The following is a 28,000-nucleotide window of genomic DNA, read 5'->3' as shown; positions in this document are numbered from 1 at the left end:
GGAAGCCAGGCCGAAGGGAGCTGAGAGGGCGTTCCAGAAGCCGGAGCTCTGAGGGGAGGGGGAAAGAGGATGTGGGCGTGGCGTACTACGTGTCCCGTGAGCCTCCGCGGCGGGGCGGGGCCGCGGCGGCGCTAGGAGGCGGAGGCGAAGGCGGAGCTGGAGTTGGGTAAGCGCGTTATCCGCCACTGTGGCCGTTGGGTCGGCGGCTTATTTCTCGGCAGTCGTCCGACGAATCTTTTCCACTCGGCGTCCGCTTGGGGGTCCCCGAGCTTTTGCGGTGCGTGTTGGGTCCGCTCTGTTAGCGCCGTTAAGGGTTCATAGAGCTGTCGCCTCGCTGTGGCTGGGAGTTGGTAAAGCTGTAACGATGCTTTCGGGGCTAGGTGGGGGGGGCGGCAGGAAGCTGTTCAAGCCCCCCACCTCCGTTTCCTGGGCGCTGCTGCGAATTTTCAGGCTATCGTTTGAAACATAAGCTCGGCCAATTACTCATGGTCCCATAGTTATTCAGAGAACTGCTGTTTAAAAAAATATACATATTATATTTTTTAATAAAAAATTATACATATAATATTTTTAGTTTAGTGCCAAGCTTTGAAATTTGGGAATTGTACCCCTGGCTGCCTTAGAGTTGCTACCGTCTTTGGTTATTTCTAGATGATAATCCTTGAGTAAGCTGCGGAGTCGCGAGTTGTTGCACTTGTTACTGTCCTTGGAGGTCGCAGTCAGGTGAAACCCCTCAAGCTCTGCGGCTTTTTCTGGCTAAAAAAAATAAACGAGAAAATGGTAAATGTAGGCAGTTTATCCTGATTAAACGCCAGTTGGCAACAATGAAGCCCCTCACCACTCTCTTACTTAGTATTCGGTCAACTGAAGTCTTAAATATTGGTTAATGTTAGATATTTTTGCATCTCGTTTTGATTAATCACCTCCCCACCCCGTTATCTCTGATCAAAGGATGGATTCGACTCAAGGCTTAACTTTAAAATATGTTTTATTGTGGTTAAGCCCCTCTTTTTGGTTTCAGTGAAAATTAACAGCTGTTAACGAACAAACACCGCATGCAACTTTAGATTTTAACGTATTTTTAAAATATGAGCACAGAGCTCAACACAAGACTTGAAATCATGACCCTGAAATCAAGACCTGAGATGAGATCAGGAGTCAGACACTTAACCGACTGAGCCATCCAGGCACCCCCAAAATGACTTTGTAATGTATAAGGAAATAAAATCTATCATATGGATATTAGTCAGATAAATGGAGACAAGCAATTTCCTCCATTACTTTTTTATGACAGTTTCTGTATGTGCCTATGAAAACCTTTTTTTCCTATTTAAAATCAGGAGAGAAGAAATAATTCTGTGACGTTTACATCTGCACTGTAAAAACCAAGAAGACAAAGTCAGTTTGTCAGAGAAAAGACATTTCGTAAAACTACCAAATAAACAGCAATGAAAGGATAACATTAAACTTCTGTAGGATCTATAGAAAGAAATTAAGCTAGATTGTTTAAAAAGATTATATAGTGGAGAGAAAATTGCCAAAGCCGTCACACAACTCACACTGTGTAGTGAAATTGTTGAATTTATAATACACACAGTTAAACACATAATTTCCTAGGGTAGATTTTTAAACTGCCTATGAATAGTCAATTGATTCTTAAAAGTACAAAAAAAGATGTGGTTTTAATTCACTAATGTTAATCATTTTCTCTGTAGTCTTTCCTAAATTTATATATATATATTTTTTCCTAAATTTTATATATATATGTGTACATATATATATATTTTTTTAAGAGAGTGTGAACCAGGGGAGAGAGGCAGAGGGAGGGAGGGAGGGAGAGAGAGAGGGAGAGAGAGAGAGAGAAAGAGAGAATATCAAGCAGGCTCCACACTTGGCACAGAGCTCGATCCCACAATCCTGGGATCATGACCTGAGCAGAAATCATAAGTTGGGTGCTCAGCTGACTGAGCCATCCAGGCACCCCTACATTTTTTAAGTTTATTTATTTGAGAGAGAGAGAGAGGGTGCACACATATGAACCCACAGAGGAGAGGCAGAGAGGGAATTCCAAGCAGGCTCTGCGCTTGGAGCCTAATGCTGGGCTTGATCCCACAAATCAGGAGATCATGACTTGAGCCAAAATCAAGAGTTGGATACTCAGCCAAGTGAGCCACCCGGACGCCCCTCTACAGTCATTTAAAAAAATTTTTTTTTAATGTTTTATTTATTTCTAGGAGAGAGAGAGAGAGAGACAGCGTGAGCAGGGGAGGGTCAGAGAGAGAGGGAGTGACAGACTCTGAAACAGGCTCTAGGCTCTGAGCTGGCAGTCAGCACAGAGCTCGATACCGGGCTCGAACCCATGAACCGCGAGATCATGACCTAAGCGAAAGTTGGACGCTTAACCGACTAAGCCACCCAGGCGCCCCAACAGTCATTTTATAATATTCCCTTTTGGCTTTAAAAGACTTTCCCTCTCATCTGATAGCCGATCTGTTCACCTGGTTTTATGGATTCTACTTCTTAGCTATCTTTCAAATCCTGTTCCATAATTCCTAATATGCTGCAGTTTTCTATTTGTACTGTTACAATAGTTTCTTCTAATTAGTTTCCTTTTGGCTTCCAACTTATTCTTTGTATTGATGTATATAATGATCTTTTAAAAATGTAAATCTTGCCATTACATTTCTCCTCTCAAACTCTTGAAATGATTCAGCATGTTTTTAAAAGACATTCTTAAACTAGCGCAGCCTATTTTTTCACCAGCTCTTATAAACATTGCCAACTCAGGAATGAAATTGGGTATTTTTGTTCATTTATATAAAGTTTTTATTGAATTGACCCCAATTGTGATCTTCTATATAAACTTTTTTATTTTATCATTGATATTTTTTAAAAATTTAAAAATTCTCAGTTAATTGGGGAGGCCTGGAAAGATTCTCCAACATCAGTTTGAGAATTATGATTCTACTTACATATTTGTCTTAAAATGAAATCACATTTAGAAGACGATCCTGTATCTCCAGATAATAGATATCATCATATTGAATCACAATTTTTTTATATTATTGCGTTGTGATTTTTTTTTTAGAGTATGTGACAGAAAGATATTATTTTAATACCAAGTGTTCCCTAGTCATAATCAAAGCCCTTTGTGCCTGAAATAAAAAAAAAATTCTTCAAGACCATCCTAAACTAATATCAAAATTCTTAATAGTTCTTCTACATCATAATGAATTGCATTGCTGTATATTATTGACAGGAGCTATTAGAAATGTTCTTACCTTATCCCATCCTACCAGTGCTTTTTCTGGAATAATCCACATTTTCAACTTAAAGACTTTTTTTTGTTTGTTTCTCTAACAAGACAGCTTTATGCATTTATTATCTCAAATGAACTAATATGTTTCTAATACCTGTGTTGGCTTATATAGAAGTGTCAGGAACAGAGATAAGGCAGTACTAGGACTACCTGGAAATACTTCACTGTACATTGAGAAAATCATTGATATGTTGAGCTTAGTGACTGAGGTGATTGCCCAAAACAAAGAATTTTAGAACCCAGGTTATCCTTTCATTATTTTTCCATTTTGATGTGTAATGCTGTTTAGATGGAAATGGAAATGAAATGACTACATTCACACCAAATCTTGTGTTTTAACTTAGGAATTTATTAGCAACAGAAATACGATTTAAATTACCAGTAACATTTACATTTGAGAAAAATGTAATTATTTCTTGACATTGAGTATATCATTCATTAATTTGGAATATTTAATGTTTTGGTCAATATATCTTTTTAGTTATCAAACATAGTCTAAAGAGTCTCAAGAGATTAAAAGGTGTTTTTTTTTTTTTTTAGTCTATGCATCTAAGCAGAGGACAACTACAGTTTTCCAGATAGAGCAAACTCACTTAAAAAAATATGCATATGGATGTCTTTGATTTGGGGAGCAAATAATGTCCTGGGTTGAAGAAAAGAGGAAGAGACCTAGGGAAAAATTTTGTGCATTTTGATATTAAATGAATTAGGAGAATATTCCATAATCCATGTTTACTAAGAGTCAAGAACAGAAGTCTTTATAAGATCATAATTATCTCTCATCTTTAAAAAAATTTTTTTATCATTTTATTTTTGAGAGAGAAAGAGCACGATCAGGGAAGGGGCAGAGAGAGAGGGAGAACTGGAATCTAAAGCAGGCTCCAGGCTTAAACTCACGAACTGTGAGATCATGACCTGAGCTAAAGTCTGACACTTAACTGACTGACCCACACAGGCTCCTCATCTTTCATCTTTAAAAACTGTGAGGCAGGTTTATTCACTTTTTCAGAAGAGAAATGTAGAGCAATAAGGAAATTATCAACTCTAAAATATGGTATTAGACAGATATAGATACATACGTATGTGTATATATATATATACACACAAATATATGTGTATACACACACATATATGCTATATATATATAAATATATATACACATAAATACATACTGTATTTATGAAATGGTTCTTTAATTAAGAGTTAGAGAAAGTATGCTTTTTCCCCATATGACCTAAATTATATCAGTCTCAAATCTCCTTTTTGCTGAGAAAAAAATAAAAATTTTTAATATTGATAATACATAATGTTAATAATTCTGCTTCTCCTAATGATATTTTAATAAAAAGATTTAGGAAAAATAGACTTAGATGACCGTCATTTTTCTGCTTTACACATTGAAGGATGATATATTTAAAACCAAATATATCAGTACTACATTAAATGTACATAGAGTACTCAAAGACTGTCCTATTAGATTAAGAAAAATGCTGAATATAAGGGATCTGTGGAAAATAGCAAAGGATGAAAACATATTGATTATGAGTAAGCTAAGCTAAAGTAGAAAGTAGCCTGATATAAGATATTAACGTGAGACAAAGCAGACTTTCAGAAAAGAAAAAAACAAAGTATTATTTCCACCAGAAGATAAATTCTGTTTGTGTGCATTTAATAAAACATCTTCACAATATATGAAGCATAGCTGGACAGAACTAAGAGATAAACACACAAAACTGGAAGATTTTAACTTACCTCCACTAACTGCAAGAATGGAAAAAGAAAAAAATGCATTAAGGAAATAGATGATTGGAATTAAAATCATTACTGTCACACCCACTAGGATGACTATTCTCAAACAAATGGGTAATATTCATCTTAAAATTAATAAGGAATCCAAGGAATCAAGGGAATCCTCGAATAGCCAAATCAGCCTTGAGAAAGTATAACAAACTAGAGGTTTCACATTTGCTGGTTTCAAAACATGTTACAGAGCTACAGAATCAAAACAGTATATCACTAACACAAAGACATAAATCAATGGAATAGAATATATATCAAAGCCCTCATATAGGTGGTCAAATGATTTTCAGCAAAGATGCCAAGAGCATTCAATGGAGAAAGGACAATTTTTCAATGATTGGTATTGGGAAAGCTGAATATCCATATGCAAAATAATGAAGTTGGACCCTTACCTCACACCATATGTGAAAATTAAGTAAAAATGGATCAAAAACTTAAGTGTCAGAGCTAACACTATAGGGGCGCCTGGGTGGCTCAGTAAGTTAAGCGTCCGACTTCGGTTTATGTCATGATCTCACAATTCGTGGGTTCGAGCCCCACATTGGGATCTGTGCTGACCGCTAACTCAGAGCCTGGAGCCTGCTTCAGATTCTGTAACTCTGTCTCTGACCCTCCCCTGCTCACACTGTCTCTCGCTCTCTCTCAGAAATTAAAAAAAAAAACAAAAAAAACAAAACAACACTAACACTGTAACAGTCTTAGAAGAAAAACAAGAATAACCTTCATGGCATTGAACTTGGCAGTGAGTTTTTGGATATGACCGCAAAAGCACAGGCAACAAAAGAAAAATAAGTGAAAGTCTCTAAATCAATCTCTAATAAAATCATCTAGTGAGTCCAATATTGGAAAAATACTGTGATATTTACTTTGAATTTCATTAGAACTGTGTAAATACATAATTGAGGAGTAAAAAGACTGGCTTCAAAACTAAAACCAGCCTATGCTTAAATAATGTAGGCAGTAAATGACATGGAAAAATGTTCACAATGTATTGGTAAGAAAGCAAATTGCCAAGTTCTGTTCAGAATTACAGGCTGATTTACTTATGTCTTTCCCTTTTATTAAAATTACAATTAAAAAATAAAAAAGGGAATATACACATAACAGAAAAAGAAAGGGTTGGGGAGTCATCAGTGGATACATGATTTCGACAAGTATTCTGAAAGAAACAGGGCTTGAACATGTTCTCAAAAGAAATGGGGACCGAGAAGCTTCACAGAATATATTGGAGAAGAGTCTACAGTGTAAATGGGAATTAATCTTCCCAGAAAGATGATGGCAAGGCTATGGAGGCCCTAAACGTAAGGATGAATTTGGGAATTTTAGAGTCTTTTATGAAACTAATGTGTCTCCTTGTCTTTTCCAACTCATCGTTTGTGCAGAAAGGCAGCCCAGGGTTTCCTCCGAGACCAAAAGAAGAAAGGACCCACCCACTCTAAAGAAATTGAAAATTGGACAAACTGGGAAAAACCTTTAGTTTGTTTCTTTCCAGGGTAAGAATTGCAACTTATTCCTATTCTCAATGTGGCATGTTTACTTTGCAAATTTAGATGTGGTATGTTGAAGAAGCATGCTTTCAGTTTTATATTATGTAATTTAAAATTACTTCTATTTTCACATTCTCATTTTAAAACTCTCTAGTGATTCATTTTCTCAATATTTGTATAGTGATTCTTGAAACAATAATTATGTAGTTACTAGCATCCAGAATAAGAAAGTCATCACTCTTTATTAGAATTATGACACATTTCTAAAATGAGGAACATCAATGACAGTGTATAAATCATTTGGAATGACAAGTTGAAATTCTCTAATTAGACTCTCTTGAGATTCTGTTATTGTGTCTTGTGATTTAAAGGAAGTGGTGAACTTAATTGAAGATTGTTATTCCACGACATTAGTGGAACAAAATTTTACCTTTAAGCAAATCAACTATTTTACTCCCATGGCAAACAGCTTAAATAAAAATCAGCTGAGAATGGGCACATGTCTGGAGAAATAACTAAGCCAATCTGAAATAATGCTCTCTTCAATCTACTGATATAATTCTACTCCATTTATAACACTATTGTATTTGGTATACTGTCTGAAGAACTTAATTTATATTATCCTTGTTGGGTCTGTTGTTTTATTTTTAAAAGTCTCCATATACTGAATAAACTGGAATATTTGTAACCAGTATAGACCTAAAGCATACAGATCAATTACTAAGATTTGAAATTAGCATTTAGCACAGTTTATCAGATTTCTAACTATTTGTTAAGTATTCCCTTTAAAAATTTTAAAGCCGAAGAATATAGTTGCTGCAAAAGGTATCAATTTTTGGTTATGCCAATAAGCAGTTTCTTTCCATTCAACTTTGATTTCAGATTTTGGATGAAATTTATCAGTTATCTTCACTATTAAAACAAAGCAAAAGTAAAGAAAATATCTATTAAGCATCTTGGAGTTTTTTTTTTTTTTTTAGTTTATTTTGAGAGAGAGCGCGTGCACACACGCACGCACACACACGCACACACAGGAGTGGAGGAGGGCAAGAGGTAGCATCCCAAGCAGGCCCCACACTGTCAGCACAGAGCCAGACTTGGGGCTTGATCTCACAAACGATGAGATCATGACCTGAGCCCAAATCAAGACTTGGTTGCTTAACCAACTGAACCACTCAGGTGCCCCATCTTGGAGCATTTATTAAGATAGAATCTATCCAAAAGTATCTGCATAAACTAGTTCATGAATGACAAAGCTAAATTACAATTTTGCACAGGCTCTTAATAAATTCCTGTTGAGTCATTAACTATAATCTAAGGTTGACTTATAGGCACAACTTTATTAATTAGGTAAATGAATGAACAGTGAATGTTAAATTTACATCACAGAGAAAATTAAAGATAAATGTATTTTAGAGTTTAGAAGCAAACTAAATAATTATTTGTTAAATTGAGCACTTGAGAAAAATCATTAAGGAAAGATGAAATAATTAGAGTATACTCATTTTGCATTGGTTTCTGTATATTTTAATTTTCTTATCTAACTACAAATTTAACTCACTTAAAAGCAGAGTAGAAAGGAAAGCAAATATTTCTTATATGTCTTTAGTGTACCAGGCACTGAAATGGGTTTTATATGTGCTGTTTCATTTTGTCATTAAAACTGTCCTATGAATTAAGTATTATTACCCTCAACACATACAGATGATAAAATGATGTCCAGATCATTTAACTGACTTGCCTTAATTTAAAAATGTCAGGAAATGGAGCCAGAATTTAAATCCAGAGCTACAGAAGATATACAGGTGATACATACAGCCATCCTGGTTGTTAAATATTTTGAGTATCAACACCACCGGGGGCAGTCCAATTCTGAAGTCCATTATTTTATAATATTAAAAAAATGCTATAGTTTTCTTAGGAACTTTTTTAGATGCCTAGGATACAGTGGTTAACAAGATAGATAGGAGCCTTGCCCTAAGTATATTTTCATTGTCTTGTAGGGGACTTCCTCAAAGTCCCTGTATGTAGAGTACGTAAGACTGGGGGGATGGGGACACATGGAAAGAGCTTTGACCCTTACTTACCATTTTTCGGATTGGTTTAGATATCATCTCTCTTAAGTGGCCTGACACCCTCTACCTGAGAGGATAGTGTGCCACCATCTGCTTCTGTAGCATTCTGTGTTTGTACTCATAATACTTAACGTTACTTGAGGAGAGGGATTTTTGTTTTTCCCTGGAGAGGGATTTTTGTTTTTCCCTAAGCGTCAAGTCTGGCTCATAGCAGACCCTCAAGAAGTATTTCAGAACCAAAAACAAAGAACAACAATAGAATCAGGATCTGAAACTGCAGCAAATAAATGAGCAGTTTTAGATAAGATTTTAGGTGAGATGAGAAGTAATAGAGATTTCCTTGTAAAGTAGGAGACAAATTTATCTTTTGAGAATGGGGAAGATGGTGTGAGAAATATTTATAAAGGTTTAGAATAATCACAGTGAAGATGCAGGAGAAAAGAGAAAGAATACACTAAAAAAATAGCCTTGGGATGTGCTAACAGCTCCTCTTGAAGTTGGAATCTTTGCATTTGGCGTGGTACCAATAGACATTACTACATACTTTCCTCTAAGAATCAGCAGCTCTGATTCAAGAAATCAGGGATCAAGCCTATATTTGTTAAGAATGCTCTTGACCCCAAGTAATTGGACAGATAAATAGTAGTTTAAATGTGTAGGGGTTTTCTTATGGATCCAGAAGAACATACAGATATATAACAATAATAATTTTCCTAAAGTTAAGAACAAAAAACTTCTCATAAGGTTACCACGCGTTCTTCTGTGCATATCAATTGGAAATGGTTTTTCTTCTGTTTTGTTTTCTGAATTCTTGTTTTGTACAATAAATAACTTTATATTAAAATTTATCATGGAAATAAAAGTTTAGAAGGAAAGTATCTCTGTTTTGTTTCCAAAACATTTTTTAGTTTATGCTGAATGTTATTAGTACCAGACACCACTTGAGTATCATTAAGGAACCTAGGACATAAGAAGAAATGATTGTACACTTTAAATGGGTGAATTTTGTATGTGAATAATATCTCAGTGAAGCTGTTAAAGCTAAAGAAATGAAGAGAAAAAAATGGGAATTTCCTCCCCTACACATAGCAAAACTTAATAGAGAATTTGACTATTTGTTGTGCAAGTAATATATCAAGAGGTTTCTTAAAAAGTGGCTTCTCGTTTTGGAGTGGTAGGGAAAGGTGAATCATGGTAGATGAGGCCTAAAATACCAAAATTACTAAATAAGTCAAGCTTATATTTTTATACCAGACTCTCCTCAACTATTTGCATAATACATATGTCATAACTTGCTCTGATCTCAATGCTTCCTGGCTTGCTTTTTTCTTTCTTTGCATTTCTGTTCTCCTGATTCAGAGAAGGGAAACAAAACAAAACTAGAATGGGGCGCCTGGGTGTCTTAGTCAATTAAGTGACTTTTGGTTTCATCTCAGGTTATGATCTCGTGGTTCGTGAGATTGAGACCTACATCGAGCTCTTTGCTGACAGCTAGAGTGTTCTGCTCTCTCTTGTTTCTCTCTCAAAATAAATAAATAAATATTAAAAAGAAAACAGAAACCTACTTGAAGTTGGCTAAAATTGTTTTCTCCACGTTATTACTTGATAATTACACTTTAGCATGCTCCAATGAGGAGGATTTCAAATCTACCACTAACCTAATGTTGTTTATAGATCATCGATGACTTCCATTTTTAAATCCAGTGTACACATCTCTGTTCTCCTTACTGAAATCCTAAGAAACATCTAACACAATCATCTGTTCTGTCTTTGTGAAAACATAAGTGTCACCAACTTTGATTCAGTTACTTAGGCTGAAAACTTAGTAGTCAATCTTGATCACTACCTTTCCCTTATTACCTATACAAAATATATCAGTGAGTTCTACCCGTTTCACCTCTAAAACATATGGATTTAGTTTACTTTTCTCAGAGCCCTACTTATACCCAAGACCAAAGCATTCTTTCCTCAAATTGTTTATACTGTAATATGATGTATTTTTAAAATACATGCTTTGTTGAATTGTACCATATATACAAAAAAGTGTGAAAATTATAGCTCACAAAGTAAGTACCTTTATAACCATATTTGGGTAATAATGAAGTCTCTTCCTCTCACTCATTATCTATCACAGTTGTTAGGACCCTTGAAGAACATTGCCTGCCCCAGAGAAGCTACCCCACGGCCACTCTCAGTCACTAGATCCCTTTGATCCAAAGCTATCTACTATCTTAACTTTTAACACTGCAAATTAGTTCTACTTGTGTTAAACCTTTATTTAAATGGAATCATAAAGTGTGTATTTTTTTAAATCTGGCTTCTTTTGGTATGTTTTGAAGATTCACTGACATTTTGTTTGGCAGTTCATTTTTATTGCTATATAGTATTCTACAACGTGAGTATACCATATTTCACTTTCCTACAGTTTTATAAGATATTTTTAAATGTTTTAATGTTTATTTTTGAGAGAGACAGAGTGTGAGCAGGGGAGGGGCAGAGAGAGAGGGAGACACAGAATCAGAAGCAGGCTCCAGGCTCTGTCAGCACAGAGCCCGATACAGGGCTCAAACATGCAAACCCTGAGATCATGACCTGAGCCGAAGTCGAACGCTCAGCCCACTGAACCACACAGTGGTTCTGCTGATAAGTTTACATTGGTATCTCGTACTTTTTTTTTTAAGTTTTATTTTATTATTTATTTTGAGAGAGAGAGTGTGTGCATGTGTACTCCAGTGGGGGAGGGACTGAGAGAGAAGGAGAGAGAATCCTGAGCAGACTCACACTCAGGGCAGAGCCTGATATGGGACTTGAACCCATGGACCAAGAGATCATGACTCCCAAGAGTCAGACGCTTAACTGACTAAGCCACCCAAGTACCTCTCTCATTGTACTTTTAGTTTGCATTTCCTTTATGACTGTTAAGTTTGAGGACGTTTTCGTATTTATTGGTCATATGGATGGACTCTTGTGAAGCACCTGTTTAAGTCTTTTGGCCATTTTTCTATTGGTTTTTCTGATTGTTTTCTGATTGATAGATCTGTACTGGAAATCTTTCCTGCACTTATTGTCATACTGACCTCATTTTTGTCCTTCATACAGGACCAAGTTTTCTTCTTTTCAAGGCTATTTATGGGCTGTGTCTTCAGTTTTCAAGTTTTAGCTCAAATATCATCTTTCATGTAAACCTTCCTTGACCATCTCATCATCTCCCTCAGCATATCCATCTATAATACCAACCTGTCTTTTTTTCCCTTTAGCATGTATCAACATCTGAAATTATCTTGTTTATTTTTTTTTGTTTGCTTCTGTATACCATCTACTTTCCCTCTTACTGGAATTAAAGCTCCTGTTTACTATGTCCATTTTTATTTACCACTGTTGCCCAGCATTTGGGACTATTGTGTGGCATGTGAGAGGTTAGCAGTAAATATTTGTTGAATAAAATGAATGAATGAGTGAATCAGGGAACACATTAATGCCTAGTTTGAGGTACTATTAATATTGATATGTTCACAGAAGAATACATACCATTTTACCCCCCAAAGGACTTTATGCTTTTGTAGATAAAAAGCAGTTTTCTTGAACTAGGACCATTGTCTTTATTTCTTATGTGCATCATAATTACATTCCTGGTAAGATTACTTAACCCTAATGATCTTCATTTTCTAAGGTAACTCTAAAAGTAGCCATTATTGGTATATTGCTGGTTCACCTTTGCAATTATAAAATTTACAAATCCATAAAACATTTTTCAGTTTAACTTTTGCAATAAGAAGTTACAATTTAGCAAAATAAATCAAGTACTTTGGATACACAAGTGTTTAAGGCTCTTTAATTAGCAGAGACAGTGCAGGTTGAAATTTATTGAAAATTTGTAGTTTTATGGTTTATTTGGAAACTTGTTTTCATATTATATTCAGAATTTTCAATAGTTGATTTTAATTGAAGATCTGATATATAAGCTATAACTATGAACAACATGCATAGAAAAATATTAAATCTGATAAATGTTATTCAAAATTTTCTATAGCTAGTCACCACTGTGATGTCGATCAATATCAAATGTTTTTTTAGAATGTTTATTTTGAGGATAGATTATGTTACTAAAATATCTTTGAGAAATAACTTTTGTATATTGTTAATTTTGGCCTTTTACATTTATATTAGCCCTTTGAATGTATTTCCTATATTCATTTATAAAATTCATGATTCTGAAAATGTAATTTTATTATATTTATTTAAAACACACATATACTGGGGCGCCTGGGTGGCTCAGTCAGTTAAGCGTCCCACTTTGGCTCAGGTCATGATCTCACGGTTCGTGGTTCGAGCCCCACGTCGGGCTCTGTGCTGATAGCCGGCTCAGAGCCTGGAGCCTGCTTCAGATTCTGTGTCTCCCTCTATCTCTGACCCTCCCCTTTTCATGCTGTCTCTCTCTCTCAGAAATAAAGAAAACATTTTAAAAAATTGAAAAAAAATAAAAAATAAAACACATATATACTTGCAGTCTGTTGTCATTATTCATGGTCATTAGGTTCTTTTACACCATTGTGAACACTGAATTAGCAAATATGAATCATTGCTCCTGGAGGGAATGCAGAATTAAATTCTGAAAGCCTCTGGTCACCACATTTTCATTAATCATTACAGAAGCTTGTTTTATGTATGTTTCTCTTTAAAGATACCTTATTTAATCTATACTGTTGATTAACACTGAACTCATGGCCAACAGCACTATACACTCTTGCCTGAACAAAGCTTATCTAGCTCTGTTTTTCTCCTTAAGGTACATCACAGCCTTCTTGAACTTAAGAATGCTAGTTGTATGCACGGGCTACATTTTAAACAATAAAATCACCAACAAAAGTACAGTAATTGGAAAAATGTGACACTAAGTAGACTACAAAATGAGATACCAATTTACAACATAAAGGCTGAAACTAGAGGGCAGAGACTTGCCTCTGAAGGCACAGCAAACACTGATATTGGAGGTTATAAATAATTTATAGTGAGTAGGCAGAATTAGAAATATGGAATCTGTAAATGAGGATTGATGTATAGTTATATAAAACAATACAATTTAAAATTTTCTAATAAAATAACTTTGGGAAAAGAGCAGAAAACAATTTATAACTTTACCACTGTAAGATTTTTATATGTTCTTCCAATTTTTGCCTCTGGTATATATGTTTTCAAATATTGCATAGACAGCTATATTTTTTGTCTTCCACCTCAGTCTCTGGAAAACCCTCCTCCTCCATTGATGCGTTTTTTAAAAATTTTATTTATTTATTTATTCATTCATTCACTCATTCATTCATTCATTCATTTAATTTAGAGAGCACAAGCACGGGAGGGGCAGAGAGAGAAGGAGAAAGAATTCCAAGCAGGCTCTGCACTGTCAGTGTGGAGCCCAGTGCAGAGCTTGAACCCACAAAACCTGCAAGATCATGACCTGAGCTGAAAACAAGAATCGGAGGCTTAATCAATGAGCCTCCCAGGCGCTCCCATTGAGGTATTTTATTTTATTATTTTATTTTTTTTTTAATTTTTTTTAATGTTTTTATTTCTAGGAGAGAGAGAGAGAGAGAGAGACAGCGTGAGCAGGGGAGGGAGAGAGAGGGAGTCACAGACTCTGAAACAGGCTCCAGGCTCTGAGCTGGCAGTCAGCACAGAGCCCGACGCGGGGCTCGAACCCACAAACCGTGAGATCATGACCTAAGCGAAAGTCGGACGCTTAACCAACTAAGCCACCCAGGTGCCCCTCATTGATCTATTTTAAAAGGAGTCTTCTTTACCCCATGCTCCAGAGATGGGCATGTGACCTATCCTAAAAATTGTGATATTCCCAGCTACAGTCATTGATACTGTGTTAGGGATATGTTCACTTAGAGCCAAGGAGGTTCCTTAGAATTTCTCTTTTATACTAGACTTGAGTTTTGCTGCCACTGCCTTTCACAGGAAACCTAAGAGTGAACCTAATGCAGAAGGAGGCAGAGTAGAGAGACTAAGAAAAACCAAATCCTGATGAAATAATTTAATAGGTCTTGAATTAATTTATTTTTATAAAATTGTATATATTTAAGATATATGATGCACTATTTTAATATACATATATATTGTGAAATGATTACTACAATCAAGCTAATTACGATATCCATCACCTCACATAGTTGCTTTTTTTGCTTGTATGATAAGAACACTTAATATTTCCTTCAGTGAATTTCAAATATACAACCTAATATTATTAAACACAGCCAACTTTCTATCAATGAGGTCTCTAGACCTCGACTCAACCCATGTAACAGAAACTTTGTACCCTTTCACAAATGTCGCCATTTCCTGCCCCCTACTCCTGGTAACCACCATTTTCTCTGCTTCTATGATTTTGACTTTTTTTCACATTAAGTGATAATCATACACTATTTTTTCCTGTGCTTGAATTATTTCATTTAGCATGATGTCCTCGGTTCATCCAGCTTCATTGATGTCACCTATGACAAGATTTCCTTCTTCTTTAAGGCTGAATGAAATTCCAGTGTGTGGGGGGAATGAATAATGTGAACAATGCCACACTGAGCATGGGAGTGCAGGTATTTCTTTGAGATGACTTTCTTTTTGCTATATATCTGGAAGTGGGATTATTAGATTATGGAACAAGCTATAGGTTTCGTATAGGCCTGCATACACACGTGTTTACGTGTGCATGCATACTTAACGATTGGTCCTGGATGAAAATGATACCTGAAGTCATTCCATATGACATTCAAGAACATTCAGTTGCTCAGGTACAGGAGAGGGGGGAGAAAAGATCACTGAGTTCACTAAGGAAGGTCAACAGGGGAGAGGTTTCTGAAGGTTTTTTAAGAGAATAATTTTAATGATGGGCCATAGAATCAAAGCTGGAGAGGGACAGAAATGAAAACAGAACTGAAGTAATGTATAATTACATTACTTGAAAATGATTGGTTTTAATGTACTTGTTGGGAGAACAAGAGGATCAGAGAGGTTTGCAATCGATATTTTTTTGAGGGTGATGTCACTCGGAGAAAGATCCTATGGAGGAAAATGGTTCAAGTAAAGTGAGTAGAAATAGAGAAGTAGAGGTGAAAATCAGAGGGTCACAGAGCTAAGGCCTGGATGTTAGATGAAAACAAGGTGTTTACATTTCCATCATATGAGTAATTCCACATAGGAGCCAAATACAGGTAAGTAATTTATAGGTGCTTTGTTTGACTCTAGTGTTTGATTTTGCTTTGGTTAAGGAAAAAGGGCTTCAGAGTCAAAAATCTCTGTCTAAACTTGAGTCTGCTATGAACATGTATTTTAGAACAAAGAGAAAAACTTTGGAGTATAAATTATTTATCAGATCTTTCTGCTTGATTAAGATGTTTATGAGGTGTCTCTTGACCCCTTCCTACACATACACAACCAAGGTCTGTTTCTTCTGCCAGCCAAGAAAAAAAAATGTTCAGCTAGCCCTCTCCCTTTGGGGGATAGTTTCAGATAGATTCCCCACCTCTCCATAGTCAAAGCAAAAGTGAAGACCTGTCCATGTTTCAGGGTCTTGACCAGTCCTGGGGTTACAACTATACCTATCCCTCCCACACTGATATTTGTGAGCTGGTGAAATATGTGTGAATGGTCACAGCAGTTTCATTTCTGGGCCCCCTCTCAGACTGAAAGCTAATTCTGCTGAAAATTGTGACTTGGGCCATGAGCTGCTTCTTAGAATCTATTGATTGTGAGTGAAGAACCTGGCCTAATCTCAGGGATTTGGTTAGTTAAGGGTCATGTTTTAGGGGACTGAATCACCTCTAAGCTCAGAGTTCTTCCTGACACTCATCAGTGTCTTCTCTTAAGATTTGTTCCTTATTAGTAGTAAAGTATAAATCTGTTTAGTAGTTCTTACCTATATGATATATAAATGTCTCCTACACTAATCTGATCTTGTTATTTCTAATTCTTCATTTTAATTCTTTCACACCTTGCTGGAGGATTCATTTCAAGAATCTCAAAGTCTGGGGGTGCCTGAGTGGTCCAGTTGGGTGAGCATCTGACTTTTGATTTTGGCTCAGGTCATGATCTGACAGTTTGTGGGATAGAGCCCCACATCAGGCTCCCTACTGATAGCACAGAGCTTGCTTGAGATTCTCTTCTCTGTCTCTGCCTCCCCCTGCTTGTGCATGCACGTGTGCACGCACACACACACACACACACTCTCTCTCTCTCTCAAAATAAATAAATAGATATTTTTTAAAAAGAATCTTAAAGTCTAAATATATGGGTAGATTATTTTCCCTTTACTTTATTATGTGGGTGTTAATTTAACCTAAGAATGCTAGCAAATCTTCACCCTGAAATGTACAGTTGGTTTTTTGGTGAGTGGGAGGAAGAGATAGATTGAATACTGCACAGAACTAGTTCTTTGTGGCCTTAAGTTCACTACCAACTCTAAATTCAAGACTTTGTAGATCCTCACTTAATCTTCAATATTTCTAATCTCTGGAGTCTTGTACTATTACCGGCACTTGGTTTATTCCAACCATAAATTACATGCCTTTTCTCCCATTCCTGGCAGTGTCCCATCTTAATGTTTCCAGTTTATGGTAGTAAATACCCCTACTAGTGGTCCCAAAGTCAGCTGGATGACTGTAGCATAGTATCCCAGTCTCCAGTGGTTTCACTCATAGCCAGTAAAAAGAGAGATGAACCCTGGATCAGTCTATTTCCACCACAGGTCTCTTCTTTTGGGCCAGGAAAGACACCATCTCTAACAATTTGATATCTTTGAAGACTGGATTAAAATAAATTTTTAGTCTGTAACTCTGAAAGAATGCCTCTATTTAGTAAAATGATGAAATGCTGCCTAAATCTGGTTTTTATCTGTAAATAATCTAATCTTGAGCTCTGAATTCCCAGCTAGAATTCACTTTCTTTATGCCTTAAAGTAATTCCTAACTAATGAAAGTGTGGTGCCCGACCCCCTGTATGGGTATGGTAAAAGTTAATTTGTGGCTTTGTTTTAGGGTAATGATTTAATCTGACTTGGAGTTGAACAATTTTATCGTCTGGTTAAAATCCCATCTGGTAGTCCCTCAAATATACCTCAAATCTAAGACTTTCTTGTTCCCATCCTACTAAGGCCAGCTCAATGTCACATTAAAAAAAATACAAATTCTATTTTTAAAAGCATTGAAAATCAAGTCTTTATGAAGTTTCTTGAAGCAGTGGAAGAAGAAGTCCTTCATTTAATACTAAGTAAACTAAAATTGGTCTTTACCTATCTGTCCTCTTCAGAGTTAACAAACTATGCAAGAATTACGTCCCTCTTTTCCTTAGAAGTCATGAAAAAAGTGACCTTTCACTTTCTTACTTAATTCCATCCTACCTCCTGTACTCTCCCAAATCTAGTCTTGCAATATCTTCATGTTTTTCCTTCTATTAAGAGCATTCTCAGTCCCTCCATGTCTGCATTTTTACCTACCAGCCAGCTAAGTCCCTGGGAGTAAATAAAAATTATTTCTTAGAGGTATGAACTGAGGAGGGGAAGATGAAGCTACATTTTTAACCGTTTCTGTCTATTTTATATGTCCCTTCAAGTATATGTAATGCATTTAGATGTTAAGCATTCTTCAGCACCTTGTAATGCCCAGTTACCTCATCCATAGCCTTGGATACTGCCACTTCCTTAGGTTGTTGAACCTTTACTGCGTGACACTTCTTTGTTAGAAACAAAACAAAAAATCCATTGGAGAACTGCAGGAGACAATCTTTCTAGGCAAGGCAGTTAAGTGAGGGACTGGATGTGGGGTAGGAAGATGGCCTGATAAATACTCCACACCTCAGGAATTACTGAGTATGGAATGGCTACCTTTGGGAAACTATTTCTAGAAGACAAAATGTTTCCTATTACAATCCAAAGAGGTACTGAAGTATAGAGGGCTGCTGGATGCACAGAGCTAGGTTCTGCAAGGCTCAGTTTAGTTACAGTAAATAAGGAAATGACTTCCAGAGCTGCAGTTTCCAGCTACATGATACTTCAGAAGACTTTTGCAAATAGCCCAGTACTACTTGTGAAAAGTAGAAAAAGCTCCAGCAGGATAAAAAGACAAACAAAAAACTGGAATCATGTGGTAGGTCTAAGGGCAGGACTCAGTCTAACCTCTATTATCGAAGCGGAAGAACATGGAAAGTATCTTGGAAACAAGATAAAGAAGCAACTGGATTGGTATACTGCAGGAAGAATTTCACAGTCCTGAGAGCCACCATACCGCCTCAGGTACTTGGTCACCTCAGTTTCCCTGTTGCACTTACCTGTCAGATGATGGCTCTGACACAGAGATGGCTTCTGGTTCTAACAACACACTTACCTTTTTCTTTTTTAATCATACTTGTTGGAAATGGGGTAAACTATGTTGTGAGTTTAACTATAAAAGGCACTTTGGAGAAGTCCTTGACCCCCATCTATTGAAACCTTGCTGCAGCAATAAGAAGGGTTTCTGAGAGGCTGTAGGAGCTGGGTGCTGGAGCCTCTACTACTATTTCCTCCGAGGGGTGGTGACCAAGGTTTATGTAGCTGGGAAACAAAAATCCTAAATTTAGTTTGCTAGGACTGCCATGACAAAATATTACAGACTAAGTGGCTTAAATGACAGAAATTTATTTTCTCCTTGTTCTGGAGGCCAGAAGTGTGAAATCTAGGTGTCAGCAGGGTTGGTTCCTTCCGAGGTCCTTGAGGTAAGAATCTGTTCCAGGTCTCTCTCTTCTTGGCATGTAGATGGTCATCTTCTCCCTGTGTCTTCACATTGTCTTCCCTCTGCAGGTGTCTGTCCAAATTTCCTCTTCTGATAAGAGCACCAGTCAGATTGCATTGGGGCCCACCCTAATTTTAATTTACTGAAGCTCTTTAAAGACCCTATCTCCAAATACAGTTATATTCTGAGGCACTGAGATTTAGGACTTCAACATATAAATTTGGTGGGGGAGGGGAGATTCAGCACTTAATAGTGGCTTTCCAGCTCTTTGATACTCATTATTATGCTTAAAGGCAATTTCTAGAATGGTTTTGAATTGGTTCTTCTTTTCTCCATTTCCACAATCTGTGAAGCTAGTACTATAGAAAATTTTGTTTCATAATATGTAAGATATTGTTTCATAGGAAAACTGAATGCTTCTATAAAGTCTTTATATCCCCTTCTAATGAATGAAATTAAGGGAATTTCAGGGGACTGAGGTAGGATTAATTGTATGATAGACCACATGTAATTTTATCCTTCCATATGGAGAAGGGGTGGTTGAGGCATTTTTCAGAGGTGACTGGCTGTACTTGTTTTCCCTCATAATAATAAATTTGTAATAACTCAATCACGTAGTCTTGTCACTGGAAGTATTTATTAACAGTTTTGAGTTAAGGTTTTGCCAACATTCTGATCACTCAAATCTTTACTACTGAAATATTAATCAGGACACATTATGCTTCCTAGTGTAAATACCTTGAAGGAGAAAATAATTTCCTAAATATACAAAGAGGTAACTTGACTGTCTATGTCATATCTTGTGTCACTTCCTTCTGTGTTAATATTTGATAAGGTGTTTCATTTATATGAGACTTCCAATGCATAAGCAAAGCACCTCTTTGGGAAAACTTATGAATAGTACCAAAACATTACATATAGTAGCTAATATACTCTATTATTGGTTATGCTCGCTGAAAAATAAAATGTGGGTCTTCAAGATGGCACAGAACAAAGGCCAACACTTCCTGGGTTTCAGTTCTTAGAAGGCTTACCTTATATGTAAACACTTGGCTTTTGTTTGTATTATGTGACCAATGATCTCACTGAAAACCTGCACAATTCAGTTTTAGCTATGGGTTCAATTGGCCTTTGTGGAGTATTTACCTATGTAAATACTTCTGACTTGTCGTAACCTATTAGGATTTTTTGTTTAATTTTCTATTAAGGAAAAATTTTAGAAGAAAATAGATGTGCATTAATGCTGAGTGGGTTGGTGTTTTGGGTGGCTTCTTTTAGTCAGGTTTTCTGTACAATGAGATGTTACGTGATTAAAAAATCCTAAATGTGGAGCTCTTTAACTCTGAAATCACCATTAAAAGCTTTTCTCTTTTGGGGCGCCTGGGTGGCTTAGTTGGTTAAGCGTCCGGCTTTCGCTTAGGTCATGATCTCGTGGTTCGTGGGTTCGAGCCCCGCGTCGGGCTCTGTGCTGACTGCCAGCTCAGAGCCTGGAGCCTGTTTCAGTCTGTGACTCCCTCTCTCTCTGACCCTCCCCTGCTCACGCTGTCTCTCTCTCTCTCTCTCTCCTAGAAATAAATAAAACATTAAAAAAAAAAAAAAAAAGCTTTTCTCTTTTGAGCCCAAGCCAAAGTGCTCTCATTGCTGCTTTCCTAAAAGTTCAGGGGGAAAAAAAGCTACCAGTTCACACTTTTTATAATGAGGGAAGAAAGAACATTTTACCTACCTTATAAAAATGTGACTCAGTGTCAATCCTAAACACTGGATGTTACAAATTGGATAGCATAAATAACAGTAGCAGTGAGCAACTTTTATGGATATCCTATAACTTTATAATTATTAATTTAAAAGTAAAGTTCTGTTCTTTCTTTTGTACAAGCCTAGACAGTACGTGCCACCCTAGACACAAACTACATAGTGAGTTGAATGGACTCTCCATAGCCTTTGAGATACATTATAAGGTCATAGCCATCTATCATCTCTCCTGAGTCATATCTGAATTTTATTTTGTGCATTTTGACTATTACCAGTGGTGTACGATATACTATAATATAGATGATCTCTATTGCTATTTATTACTAGGCCAACCAGTCTTCTTTTTTTCCCTTTTTTCCTTTCCCGCCTTGCTTATAGAATGTGCTATATGTAGTCATATGCTTTTGAATTAATATATTAGAAATCACAAATCTGTTTTGTACTTTTTATGTTGTTCAGTACAGGCTTGTACTAGGATAGTAAGTAAATTTACTATTTTACAAAGTTTTAAAAAGTATAAACAGAAAAGCAACCTTGAGGCTTTGAGTACACTTACTCTGTACAATATGCATTCTGAATATTAGTCTATATGTCTACATTTTGGAACTACTTCTTGTATGTTTCTTGCCTTTCAGCTTATTTTATGGTTTTAATTTTTTTTTGAGTTCTAGTTCCACCAGAAGATTTAATCTCAGTGTGTTCAAGTTTATCAGTCTTCTATGACTTTTATATCATACCTACAAATACATTTGTACTTTGACATTTTATATGTTACACTTTTTTATTAGTGTATTACTGTTTAGTCAGTCTGGAATTCATTTTTATAAATGGTGCTAGGTTGAGATTTAACTTTAGTTGTAAAAATTATGAATGAATATTGAATTTCTCACATGTAAATATGATGATGATTATATGGTTTTCCTTCTGTAATCTCTAATGTGACAGGTCACTGCAAACCATTGCAAGTGGCCAAACAGCACACATATCAAACCTTCTGGAGCAGTGTTTCTAAGGGAAAGCTTCAAGGGATAGGGGTCGGTACCTTGGTGGTGTGTCACCATTGCCTCATTCCACTTTGAAGTATAGCAGCCTATTTGGGCCATGTGACAGATTCCATTGGAGAGACCTTGACCATTGAACTGTGAAAGTCTTAATGAGTAATTAGAGAAACACCAGCTCCTCCCCTGACATGATCAAAGACCAGAATACAGTAATGATATGAATGTGATGCAACAGAACTTTGATTTTAGCAGCGTCCTGGCAGCAAGGCATTTGGGGTTGACGAGACGTCCCCGCCCAGCTGAACTCTAAGACCTTTGGTTATAGACATAAGATGCTTCAGGTTAGCAGGATTTGCCACGCCAATAGGCCACGTCAGCATAAGTGATTGATTGGGTTAGCATCAGCCCCTCCCCTCACTTGAGAATGCCTAGAGGTGGCAGTGGGGACTGAACATCATGGTTGACTAGTATTGGTTACATGAGGCTCTGGCCATAGTCACTTTTAGTGGGGGTTTGTAAGATGCCACATTTTTGGCAGACCAGCTTGCAGGGGACCGGCCTTGTAACTAATTAACTTTTACTTCTCATTGCCTATTTGGCCATGATCATTTTTTTTTTTCTTAATATTCTATTAGATGTGATTTACTTTACAAATCTAATCTGCTTTAGCTCAGATTTTTAAAATCTTTCCTAAATGAAATTGCCATAGTTTTTTTCGTTCCTTATGCTCTCCTTATATGGCTTTTTAAATTTCCTTTTGAGTTAAAACTATGCAAGGTATCCTCTAGAAGCTTTTAAATTTTTCTAACATCTATTTATATTTCTAATATAGTTTATTTCTGAATTTTTTGGTTCTTTTTTTGCAGTGTTTATTCCTTTTTGAGAGAGAGAGAATGAGAGAGAGAGAGAGAGCAGTCAGGGGAGGGGACAAAGAGAGAGTGAGACACAGAATCCGAAGCAGGCTCCAGGCTCTTGAGTTGTCAGCACAGAGCCCAGCTCGGGGCTTGAACCCACAAACCTCGAGATAATGACCTGAGCTGAAGTCAGACACTTAGCCGACTGAGCCACCCAGGTGCCCCTGAATTTCTTTTTTTAAAGAACCAGCTTTTGCTTTATTGATTGTTATCAACTAAAGTTTTTGTGTCCCCCAAATTCATATGTTCAAGCCCTAATCCTCAGTGTGGCTGTATTTAAAGATGGGGTCTCCAAGAAAGTCATAAGGATTAGGTGAGGTCCTAGAGGTGAGAACCTGATCTGATAGAATTAATATCCATTTAGGAAAAGACACCAGAAAGCCCATCCTTTCTCTCTCTTTGCATATACACTGAGGAAAGGCTACTCAAGAGAAAGGACATAGTAAGAAGAAGCCATCTACAAACCAAAGACTTCCAGTCTGTGATTCTTTGAGAAATGAATTTGTTTTCTGTTGTTTAAGACTTATTTAAGGCACCTTAGTCTTTTTTTTTTTTTTTTAGTGGAAGGCTATATTGATCAATTCTACTGGTTCTTTATTATTTGTTTTTTTTTTCTTGTTTCCTGGTTTATCAATTTCTCTTATACATCATTTTTTAAGTTTGGATTGTATTCGGTGAAGAACCCTTAGTTCAATCTTGCAGCTCACCGATTTCTTTTAAATCACCTTAACAGCATACTGGTTGGTTTTTCAAACTTCAGTGGTCAAATTTTAAATTTCTGTGATATTCTGTTATTTCTTTTTAAGTTTATTTATTCCTTTTGAGAGGGAGAGAGCATGCACATACATGTGTGCACAGGGGAGTGGCAGGGAAAGGGAGGGAGAGAATCCCAAGGAGGCTCCATACTGTCCACGTGGAGCCTGACATGGGGCTCAAACCCATGAAGCATGAGATCATGACCTGAGCTGAAATCAGAATTCGGATGCTCAACTGACTGAGCCACCCAGGCGCCCCTCTGTTATTTTTATTAAAAATGAATATCCTTTTATATCTTTGTTAAGTTATTAGATATTTTAAAATACTATCCTTTTTACATTATTAAGCTTATGTTTTATAGGTAATGAGTTCTGCCTTTTGTTGGACTTGTTTCTGCCCTTTCATTATTGGCTTTTCTTTTTGATTATTGTGATTGAATGCTTAACTATGTATTTAGGGTTGTTTATGAAGTCTCTGTTTCCTTTAGCTTTTCTCTGTATATGGAAAGAGGAGGGATGGGATAAAACCTTTGGATGGAGTGAGCCAGTAGCTGCTTCTGGGTAGTAACAATTCCCCATTGCTGAGGCTGCTAGCCTCCTGAAGTTCCTCTTTGACCTCTTTCCCGAGCATCAGCTATCTCTGCTCTGTGTGACAATAGACCTCTCTGCTGCTTGCTGCCCGGTCCAAAGAAAGATGAGTCCTAAAGTCCTATCTCTACTTTGGGACTCCAACCAGTTGCTCTTTTGCTTGTCCCAGGTCCCTCCTGTGTTCATTATCTGACATTTGTAGGCATAGCACATACCTGGACCAACTTTCACCTTTATAGGAATTTTCTTCTGTGTATGTGTGGGGCTGTGGCTTTCTTCTCTACTTTCCTGTCTATTTTTTTCATGAAAGGATTCCTCATAGTGTCTGAAGATCTGAAGATAAATACTGCTTTTCTTTATTATTATATTTTAAGAAATATAGAAGTCTACTCTTCTGTAATTTTCTGCCACTTGGGATAGGATGAAAAGGCTTGGCATATATTCAGTCTTCTTTCTTGAACCAGTGTCCAAGGTAGCTACTACATTTTAAAAAATTGCTGTATTTTGATATAATTTCAGACTTATAAAAAAGTTTTATGAAGAAAAAAGAATCTTGGTTTATTTTATACTCAGGTTTTCCATATCAAATATGTATATATGTCTCATATATATGCATATTTGGTATATATATATCAGATATATGCTTGAAAATAACATATTGAATTAAGAGTAAGTTATAGTGATATTCGTAAAAATGGTAGAATAAGGAACTCTAAAAAATATGTCTCTCCACTAAAGCAATGTTTAAACCAACAAATACTGTCAGAATTAGCATCTTTAGAAATCTGGAATCTAATTTTGGAATTTAATAAGAAGTGGACAGTACCTAGAAGAGTGCTTAGTAAAGAAGCTACTAAATTTTAATAAGTGAGCTATGTGACATTTGTAATTACCCACTGTATTATCAGGGTTCTCTAGAGAAGTAGACTCAACAGGATGTATTTATAGAGAGAGAAATCATTGTATTAAGGAGCTGGCTCACGTGATTGTAGAGACTTGTGAGTCCAAAATCTGATGGGGCAGGCCAGAAGGCTGACGACTTAGAGGAGTTGCATTTCAAGTCCAAAGTCTGCTGGAAAAATTCTTTCTTCCTTAGAGAAGTCAGTTGTTCTACTAGGGCCTTCAAGTGATTAGATGAAGGCCACCCAAATTATGGAGAGTAGTCAGCTTTATTTAGCCATCAGTTTAATGTTAATGTCATCCAAAAAACATCTGCATAGAAACATCCAGAATAATATTTGACCAAACATTTGGGTACCCTTGCCCAGCCTAGCCGATACATAAAATGAATCATCAGACCCAACTACTGTCCCCATTTCCTCAGCTCACTGATAGTCGTGGGGATGCAGCTTGCATTCTTGATGCAGCTTGCTGGCAACAGACGGTTAGACCACACACAGCAAAGAATAGAGTGTTTCAAAGAGTAAGTTGCAGACATGACGCCTCTCTATCACTTGATATTTCAGTGTGCATTTCCAAACACAAGACATCTTTTATTATTTCATGACCATAATGTAATTATCAAAACTTAACTTTGATGAAATACTATTCCTATATGGGTAAAAATATTTTTTTAATGTTTATATATCTTTGAGAGAGATGAAGAGACAGAGCACAAACGGGAGGAGCAGAGAGAGAGGGAGACACAGAATCTGAAGCAGGCTCCAGGCTCTGAACTGTCTGCCCAGAGCCCAATGCAGGGTGCGAACTCACAAACTACAAAATCATGACCTGAGCCGAAGTCAGATGCTCAACCAACTGAGCCACTATGTGGCATCCCACTATGTGTGTACATTTTAAAGGTCATTGGTACATATTGCAAAATCTACCTCCCAAAGTTTGTGCCAATTTGTACTTTTGTCAGTAGTGTATACCAATTTCCAATAATTCTTTACCATTTTAAAATCATAGATTTATCTGGTTTTAAACTTTGCTGAATTGATATGCCACCTCTTAACATTCATTCCAGTAGAGCTCATATTTCTTTCTTTCTTTTTTTTTTTTTTTTAATACAGACCTCATCTCCCTTCTCCATATTTTGGGTTTTTTTTTTTTTTTTTTTCATGGAATCTTCCTAAGGAAAAAAAACAACAACAACAACAAATTCCAACTCTGAGAATGTTGGGGGAACTTCCAAACTTGAACGTTCCTAATACAAAAGCATTTTACTTACTAACTGTTCTCTGTTGCATACACCTGTCTTTTTAAATTCATCTTTTACAACCTCTTTATGAAATAATAATTTTGGAGATAAAATTGTGAGAGGTTAGATGATTTTCCCAAAGTAGTATAACCAGTAATTGGTAGATTCTGGACTCCTCTTAGACTTTCTGACTTCAGAGCTGATATCATACTGAGCTGGTTAGGTAGAAAGGACAGTGAAAAATTCTATCAACATTTGTCTCAGGAAATTCATATCTGCTACATCTAATTGTCTTGAAGATAGTGATGAAAGCATCTTTCATGAGAGATAATAAAAGGTATCAGACTGAAGGCTCTGGATGTGGATCAGAGGTGATGAAGAGTGCTGGGTGTTAATGACTGACAAGAAATGTACTTTTTAGTATAATATGCTTGCCAGGTAAAGGGAGATTATGTATGAACTGAAGACAGAATAAACTGGAAATCAGCACACACAAAGCAAATAGGGTTTAGCAAGTCTTCAGAGCTAATGAGACTTAATAACACACATGTGATAAAACTGTGGCTAATGAAATTTGGACTCTGCTACATGGTTAAAAAGGACACAGCACAGGAGCTGATAATCCAGCAGGGGGAGTAGAGGATTTTTGAGGAGGAACAGCTAGAGTGGAGAAATCTAGAAACTTAAAGCAGAACTTTTTAGAGACCATCTAGCTTTATTTTCCTTACATTGCAGATAAGAAAGCTGAAGCCCTCTGGAAATTACAGAGGTAGAAAGTTGCAAAACCAAGATTAGAAACTACATTTTTTATACCAAGTCCCAATCTTTTTTTTTTTTTTTTGCTGTCCCTTGAATATTATGAAATTATAATACATAATATTAAAATTACCTTATTCAAATTCTCTTTGGAAGTAGGTTCAGTATTACAGTCTTATGATCTGTTGTTACAGTGAGAGATTATCTAGAAAATGGAAGTGATGAAAATTGAAATTATGATACTAAAATGCCTGAAGCCTAAAGACCTTGATACAGATACTATTACTTTTCTCAAACCCAAAAGAGTTGCATCATCTGGAATAGCCTGTGGTTAAAAATGGAAACATTTCCTATAACAGCAGTGTTGGAGAACAAAAGAATGACGACAACTCTTTTTTTGTTTGTTTGGAAGAACAATCATTTTTCTCATTCACATACAAAGAATAAAAACAATTTCTATTATAAGCAGTCATTTATCTTCATCCCTATTCTGTATGTATTTTTTCACACTGTCTCATTAAATTCTCATATTGTTCAGAACTCTTTGGATATGTTGTAATTTTGCCATCTGGGATTCATCAGTCACAAGATACATATACATTGTAATAAAAATGGATGCTTCACAAGGACTCTTATTGGCTATAGTCCATCTT

The 28,000-nt window shown here is 36.4% G+C and overlaps 1 long non-coding RNA gene across 2 annotated transcripts; it reads left to right on the top strand.

Annotated features, from left to right (window-relative positions):
• The first annotated feature begins 49 nt into the window (after nt 1-49).
• LOC120238748 lies at nt 50-27,756 on the top strand. Of its 2 annotated transcripts, XR_005530306.1 has the most exons (4): nt 50-166; nt 6,502-6,612; nt 15,204-15,274; nt 27,542-27,756. It is a non-coding gene; the product is annotated as an uncharacterized LOC120238748 (long non-coding RNA). The 2 variants fall into 2 exon arrangements; XR_005530307.1 differs by lacking the exons at nt 15,204-15,274; nt 27,542-27,756 and adding an exon at nt 10,118-10,144.
• The last annotated feature ends 244 nt before the right edge of the window (nt 27,757-28,000 follow it).

The sequence above is a fragment of the Hyaena hyaena genome, unplaced genomic scaffold, assembly GCF_003009895.1.
Source record: "Hyaena hyaena isolate Hyena2069 unplaced genomic scaffold, ASM300989v1 scaffold_216, whole genome shotgun sequence".
Lineage (NCBI taxonomy): Eukaryota > Metazoa > Chordata > Mammalia > Carnivora > Hyaenidae > Hyaena > Hyaena hyaena.
This window is presented reverse-complemented; position numbering and strand designations above follow the sequence as displayed.